General features: G+C 40.0%; 1 long non-coding RNA gene across 10 annotated transcripts; it reads left to right on the top strand.

The window, feature by feature from the left end:
* The first annotated feature begins 1732 nt into the window (after positions 1–1732).
* LOC123188513 (uncharacterized) lies at positions 1733–6621 on the top strand. 10 transcript variants are annotated; one of them, XR_006494746.1, is made up of 7 exons: positions 1733–1878; positions 1963–2106; positions 2973–4666; positions 5135–5315; positions 5651–5833; positions 5912–6249; positions 6369–6621. It is a non-coding gene; the product is annotated as an uncharacterized lncRNA (long non-coding RNA). The 10 variants fall into 10 exon arrangements; XR_006494749.1 differs by lacking the exon at positions 5651–5833 and having other exon boundaries at positions 1734–1878; positions 2973–3203; positions 4591–4666; positions 5234–5315; XR_006494744.1 differs by lacking the exon at positions 5651–5833 and having other exon boundaries at positions 1734–1878; positions 2973–3203; positions 4591–4666.
* The last annotated feature ends 506 nt before the right edge of the window (positions 6622–7127 follow it).

Below are 7127 nucleotides of genomic sequence, written 5' to 3'. Positions count from 1 at the left end.
CTCATGTCAACCTGTACGTCAGTACGTGGATTAGTACGTAGAAATTAGCCGCCGCCGTTCCTTGACCTGGCCCGCTCTGCCCCCGTCGATTGTGCCCTACTGCTCCCGATCCTATTCATACGGCGACAGCGAGGCGCAGCCTTCTTTTGGATCCAACTACGGGAACTAGCCAAGGACCAAGGTTTAACACATCAGTACATAACACCATCTACTAATTTCAGTTCTCATCTTGTATTATTGTTGAACATACACATCAGATTTTTGTTGTTTACTTGTTTTGGTTGTGTGATTTGTGAAGTTATGATTCTATGAAGAATTCCTATCTTGTACGTGTCCTAAAAATTGTGATCGTGATGCAAATTATTCCGTATGAGTTTCTATTTATGATGCAATTTTTTCCTATGTCGAACTTATCCAATATAACTAATTGTGAGATTCCAATTTAGCAGCTATGAAGAGAAAAGCGACGCCAAACACCGTTAAGACTAATTCATATTTGACGCCAGTTGCTTGAAGTTCTCAATCTACTATAATTGTTGAAGGCGCAAAATCTACTATAATTGTTAATGTGGCTGATGTGTGAGTTACAAATTCTAGTCCAATTGACACTCATGTTCAGGATAAGCCGGGCATGGTAAATGTTGCGGAACAAGCAAAATCATGTCAAATTGGGAGTTGCCACCAAATAAGCAAGATGAAGCTCGGCATTTTCATATATCTCAGGGGCCATATCAGCCAGGAAGAGCCCCCAAACACTCTAAATATTAATTTATCTTTAAGCGCCGCCAAATGGGAGATGACTTACATATTGCATGATCATATACGTAGCAGGTAAGTTCTCTTCGAATTAAATTATTAATTATGTTTCCTCTTATTGGCAATTGTGGAGGTTAATTTAAACTAATGCAACTATATCCATGTTTGTAGTGTGTGGCGCACATATACAATATGTTCATAGTTATTTTTCTGTGCTGAAAAAAAATCATGAACTTGACTTCTTAACTTGGCCCCCCTATACCAAAATCCTGGCTCCGCCCTTGTGCCCAGCTGCTAATTAGTATCAACAATGCCGTTCAGGCTAGCTATTAGTAACGTAGTAGCAACGAGCTCACACAAAAATTTGTACAGATCCATCAACCACCGAAGGATTTTTTTTACCTGAGCGACAACGGCGGCCGCTGTAGTCTTCCTGGAGCCTCCCTTGTCGAGCTTCAGGGAGTGCCGGCGCCTGCCGGACCAGACACCACCTACGGCGGGGAGTGGCAGCTGCAACGACGAGTATTTTGCTCGGCGAGCAAACGGCGCAATCCGCCTATTCCGCAACTCCAAGCTGCAGCGGAGCTACCGGACCGCCGAGATGCAGAGGAGCCGCAGCGCATCCGAGCTGCAGCAGGAGCCATCCCGCGTCTCCGAGTTTAACGGGAGCCCCCGCCGCCGAGCTGCAGCGGTAGCCGCCGCCAAGATGGGGTCCAAGTATCCTCGTCGGCCTCCTGCAGGATCTCACTTCAGTACGTGTACAGTGGGGAGAGAGGAACAGGAGAAAGGGGATGAACTGGGGAGATGAACTGTTAAGTGGAACCAAAGACAAATAGTCCAACACGGGGAGACTAGTAGGACGTAATTGCAATTTGCCACAAAGGCAGTACAGTCATTTCACATGGTGATAATTGGGATAAAAAATGAGAAATGATTACAATAATTAAAAAGGGCATATTATCAATAGGAAAAGAAAAAGTAGGGCAAATCATCAAACGGAATATAAAGCAGGGCAAATTATCAACTGCCCAAATAAAGTGGGGCATATTATCCAATCTCCCACGGTTGGACTCCAGGAGCTGCCGAGGTTGTCCTCACCAAGGAAGCGGCCGACAGCGCAAGGTATAGAAGAGGCCACCGCCACCCGTGTGCAGCTCCGCCATCGCCTCCCTCCATTGCTGATCTCCATCTTATCTCTTTCTGCAGGGGGGGCTCGTCCTTACGTGGTGCTCAACCGGGGATTGAGATTTGGAGGGAGACTAGGGAGACCCCGGCGAAAACGAGCGTGCTAGCGGAGGCTCCGGGAATGCAGGGTGATAGGGCCCAGTCTATGCTCCCGTTGTGTTGTTGGTGAGCTTCTTCACCCTTCCGGTTGTGCTGTTGGTTCCAGTCTATGAGCAATTTTTTTTGTTTATTTCTGTCGACTAGATGCTCAGATCTAGCTAGGCTCCTATATAGATTTTTTTAAGCTTTTAAATTTGTTGTGTGCCTCGGATAAGTTACTGCAAATGGGATTATTGTTCCTGCTCAGGAGATGCTCTCTGACCTGACTAGAGTCAATAGAAAGATTTTTTTTTGCCATTCTTAGTTTGTTTGGTACCTTGCTCTTTCCTTGTCAAGAAAGGGATCGATTTGTCATGGAGCTCATGTCCCCTTTATAAAGGAGATTTTTGTTCCTTTGCTTGATGTGTTTCCCTCCTTTCAATTGTAGGATTTTCAGGATGGGCCTTCCTATCCATAAGTTTGTCTTTATACTGCATATTAATTCACTCTTTTAGGTAGGTAACTAAACTCCTGTAACTTCACTGAATCATTGAAGTTGTCTTTCCCAATCTGAGTTTTGCTTTACAACAACTTGATTGCTTGTGTATTTGTGTACTTTTCTGAATGTTGTTCCGTTCCTTGATAAATACATCGCTCTACAGGGTTGCTTAAAGAAGTTAACTCTTCTTCATAGCAGTTTTTCAAATGCCCTGATGGGATGACCCTAAACATGGATAGTTTAACTTGGTATATCAGCTCAAACACCTGATCGGCAAAATGGAGTTCTATTGGTCCTAACTGCCGTTCTAAATCCTTCAAAAAGAAAAGGAAAAGTGATATACTAAATAAACTATCTGCTCTATTATTTTTATTTTTAGTCTTTCTTCCATCCATCTATTTATAGTACCCTGGGTAGCTACAGCATTGATGCTCTTTCTTTCTCCGTACGGAAGCTTCTGGACGGGATTTAGACAAGGAAACGGAGACCCGTGCAAAATCGAGCATCCTGGTGGTGCCTCGACCAAAGCGGGTCGACGGATAGCGCCGGTGAGCACGGAGCATGGTGCAGCGAGTTGGATAGGCGGCAAGAGAGGTGACCACGGGTGTGGCTTGGGGAGCTCCGCACACATGAAGTGATGATGAGTGCATCCGACCCCACCATGCTGCTGGTCCTGGAGAACAAGGTATTGGCATTTGTCATTGTACAACACTAGCGAACCGGCAAGCAATGAAGTTGTTTATTCCATTCCCCTGTAAACTATGAACTGAATGGCTACTGTGTTGATGCATATTTGTTTAACTGAAGTTTAGTTTTATTATGTCCATACCTTTGATTTGTTCTACTTTAGTGTGGTCTGAGATATAATGATTTATTACATGTGTATCACATATCTATTTATACTTACTTTGGAAATTGCAGCACCCTCTCCTAACTGTCTGAATGGGGGCTTTTAGCTAATTATTACCAAACACTGAAATTTCTAAAACTGAAAAGATATTAAAGAAACACAAACTGTTTCAGAATACTCCAGGATTGAATTTGGGCATTGCGCCTTAATAAGATATCAATCAAAAGCTTAGTGAAAAATAAATATATTACCAACGCGAGGTACTGAATTAAAATGTGCATCTACATCTTATTGTACAGAACAAGCTTACTTATTTTAATTAAAGGGGTATATATATATATCAAATCAGTATAGTCCTTTTTAACTTTGAGCTAACACAGAAAATTGTATAGAGAAAATTTACGATCGCATTTTGAAAACTCTATTGCATAGTTTGAACCTTCAATTTTCATTACTAAAAGGATCGTTGGTATTGCCAAATTGCCAAGCATTTATTTTCAATTACTCTTGGTTTGGCATGGACACTGTGCCATTTGGCGCCATTCGATGCCCAACTCCTATCATTTGTTGCATTTATCTATTCTAGATAAAATGAAATGAATCTTCAGTGTTGGGACTAATGATTGACACTTGTTGTCTAAATGCAGTACATGCGCATTGCAGCGGTAATGTTGTTAACTGTCCCTATATATTCCTTAGTTAGATGTCTAATAAATCAAGAATTTGACACTTGTCAGTAAGTTCAGTATATCATCGTTTACTTAGACAAAATACATCATGGTCAAACAATACAAATATTTCACAAGTAGAAAAGGCATACAAATATTAATTTCCAGTAAAATGATGGAGTGTTCAGATATATCAATGCTTTCACCTCACTTGTCATGCTGTTATGAACTATATTTTTTGTGTAATTGCTATATCAGAATCGAAGTAACCCATTCGACGCTTGACTGTATCTTAGCATGCTTATTGAGTACATTCCTTATGTCATTTTTACAGATAAATTATTTTGTGTCAAGTATCGCTTTTTGCCATATGGACATGACAAGTTGTCATACATCGGCCTGTCAAATTTATCGGGTGCCAAGTTCACTTGCCATATTCTCAATTTTGTTTCTTCTGATTTTGGTGTTGGTGTGTGTATTGTTAGTGAAAATATGCTCATAGTTTTTTTTTAAATATGTGTACGCCATTAACTGATGTCATTGTGTTTTCCAAGGGTATATGAACCAGAAATGATGTGATATACTTGGTTATTTGAACATGAAGGTCAACCGCGGGGTGGAGCGACATGGGTGAGCTGAAATTGTTCTACTGATTCCTTGATGCTCTGTTCATTGCTTTGTTCTTATTTTATCGTTCTTTATTTGCTTTGTTCTTTCCTACAAGAAGATGCCGAGTCGTGTAATATGTTCAAAGAAGTGAGAATCTGCATTTTATGAATGTTTTCTTCTTTCTTCATTGTTACCTCAAGTCAGTGAATTCAGTTAAGTTGTACTGAGCAGCTTCATACGCATGATTTCTCCATCTACACATCTTATTCAGTCATGAGGCCATTAAGATCTTTTTGACATTTATAAAAAGGGTGATGCCAATTAGACGTTACCGTGTCCAACTTGATCTTTAACTTGCTATTACTGTTGGGATCTGCACATTCAAGGATTTTTCATTAAATCATCGGTTCACCAGTTCTTTGTTACTTGAGATATTGTGATAAACTTATATCATTGCTTACTATACATATGTCTGGATGATGCCTGCAGGCTCATTACAAGCTTCAGCTGGATCAAATAGTGGGCCTTCTATATATATATATATTCAGCTGTATCATTTCTTACTATATATATCTTTCTGTCGACCAGACAAAACCATACATGGATCCTTTGCCTCCTTTATTGCTCAGACCCCATGATACAACCTTGGCGGTTGTCCAGCGACTAACAGGTAATTTCTCTTTCAATTTGATGATGATGCATGAGAATCAGTTATATGATTGCAGCTTATAAAAACAGATGTTGGATGTCCCTTATGTGATGTGCTTATTTACCATGATAGATGCAATTGCTTATTAGTAGGTGCTCTCCGAATCCTTCTTTAACTAATTTACTTTGAAGTTCGGACAAAGGAGACTATAACTTTTTATATTCGTTCTATCATGGATTCCCTCTCTAGCCTATGTACGTTTCAGAAATAGGTACACACCTAGGAGAAGCCTGAGACCTAATAATAGTGCTAAGCAATTACTCTGATTGTCATTCTATGCTATCATCACAACACAGGTGAATAGACAGTCAACAAATGTGTAATCAGCTTTCCCTGGGTCCTGCATCATCTACAAATAATCAAATTTTGTGGCGAGCGTCTTATAAGTCAGCATACCTATTTCTCTACACTGGATAGCTTTTATTGTGACTACAAAGAATATAGTTTGAGGATGGCATGCCAATTGTTCTATGTCTTGGGTATGAAGTAATTTCTAAAATGTCTTAGGTTTCCCTGTAAATTTCTGCAAATTTACGGCATGTCGTTAAAACCTATAGGGTCCTCCACCGATGGTGAAAATACCTCACATGATGATGTTGGATATTCTTCTACAAACTTCTGGCCTACCAGTGGCTGAGTATCGAAGCAAAATGTGACAGTTGCATGATGTGCTTGACTGTTTATTTGCATACAGCAATATCATCTTTTGGAGATATAAACAGCCGTATGGCTGTTACATGAGACCATGTCGGAAGACCCTGCTGCTATGTAAGGAAAAGGATTCATGATACCCGCGGTGAAAACAGAGATAAGATGATACAGTTAGAGCAGCATTGAGAAACCAAGGACACGAAATGAGTCTGAAAAATGCTATGGGCTGATTCGTTCTAGCTAGGTACATGCACGGCTTCTCTTATATATATGCAACGTAACAACGCGGATAAGTAGAACTGTTGTGATGTTGCTCTATTATAAGTACAAATAACTCATGGTTATCTTTTCTTTTGTTTACAGGCTATGTGTGGTAGAAGTTGTACTCACAGGAAGACTATCGTGCTTTGTATAAACCACGTTCTATGATTCACTTCTATTATGCTTATTTACATTCCAGTGTTAGGACTGAAATCCATCTATTTAATGAATTTGGTTGTATTGGCATTACCTATTTGACTTAGGCTTGGTTCATCACATATAGACTGTTTTTCTTGTAACCCGCTACTTGTATGACCTAAAACTGTCATGTATAAGGCAAGTTATTAGCAATGTTTCACATTTTCTTACTTGCAATACTATGCTTGCATGTTCAGGTCTTCCAAGACCTAAATCATCAAAAATCCAGCACACACAACACTTTTTTCTTTTGAACTTTGGTTACCTTGATACAAGCTTCCGTTCATTTTGTTTATATCGAGTGGTTAGAATAGTTACCGTACGTGCTTGCTCAAAACTAAACCTACTGATAAATGGAGTACTTTCAAAGTGCATATGGTGTTCTGAAAAATTCACATTTTTTTCAACATCACATGGTCTTGAAATGGGACTCTCCTACCAAATTAAAATGTGTAGGTATATCTCATTGTAGACAACAAGCCTCCATTCTTTTTTATTAAAGAGGTTAAATTTGTTATCATATGTGCTTGCCCACTACTAAACCAACTAAAACATGAAAATTCTTTTCATGCTGAACATGGATTCAGTGGGTCTCTGCGCCATTTGGCGCAACGGTCCTGAAGTGGCATGGTTTAGCGGATAGTCCTTGCAGCATGAAACTAT

The sequence above is a fragment of the Triticum aestivum genome, chromosome 2A (assembly GCF_018294505.1).
Source record: "Triticum aestivum cultivar Chinese Spring chromosome 2A, IWGSC CS RefSeq v2.1, whole genome shotgun sequence".
NCBI lineage: Eukaryota > Viridiplantae > Streptophyta > Magnoliopsida > Poales > Poaceae > Triticum > Triticum aestivum.
This window is presented reverse-complemented; position numbering and strand designations above follow the sequence as displayed.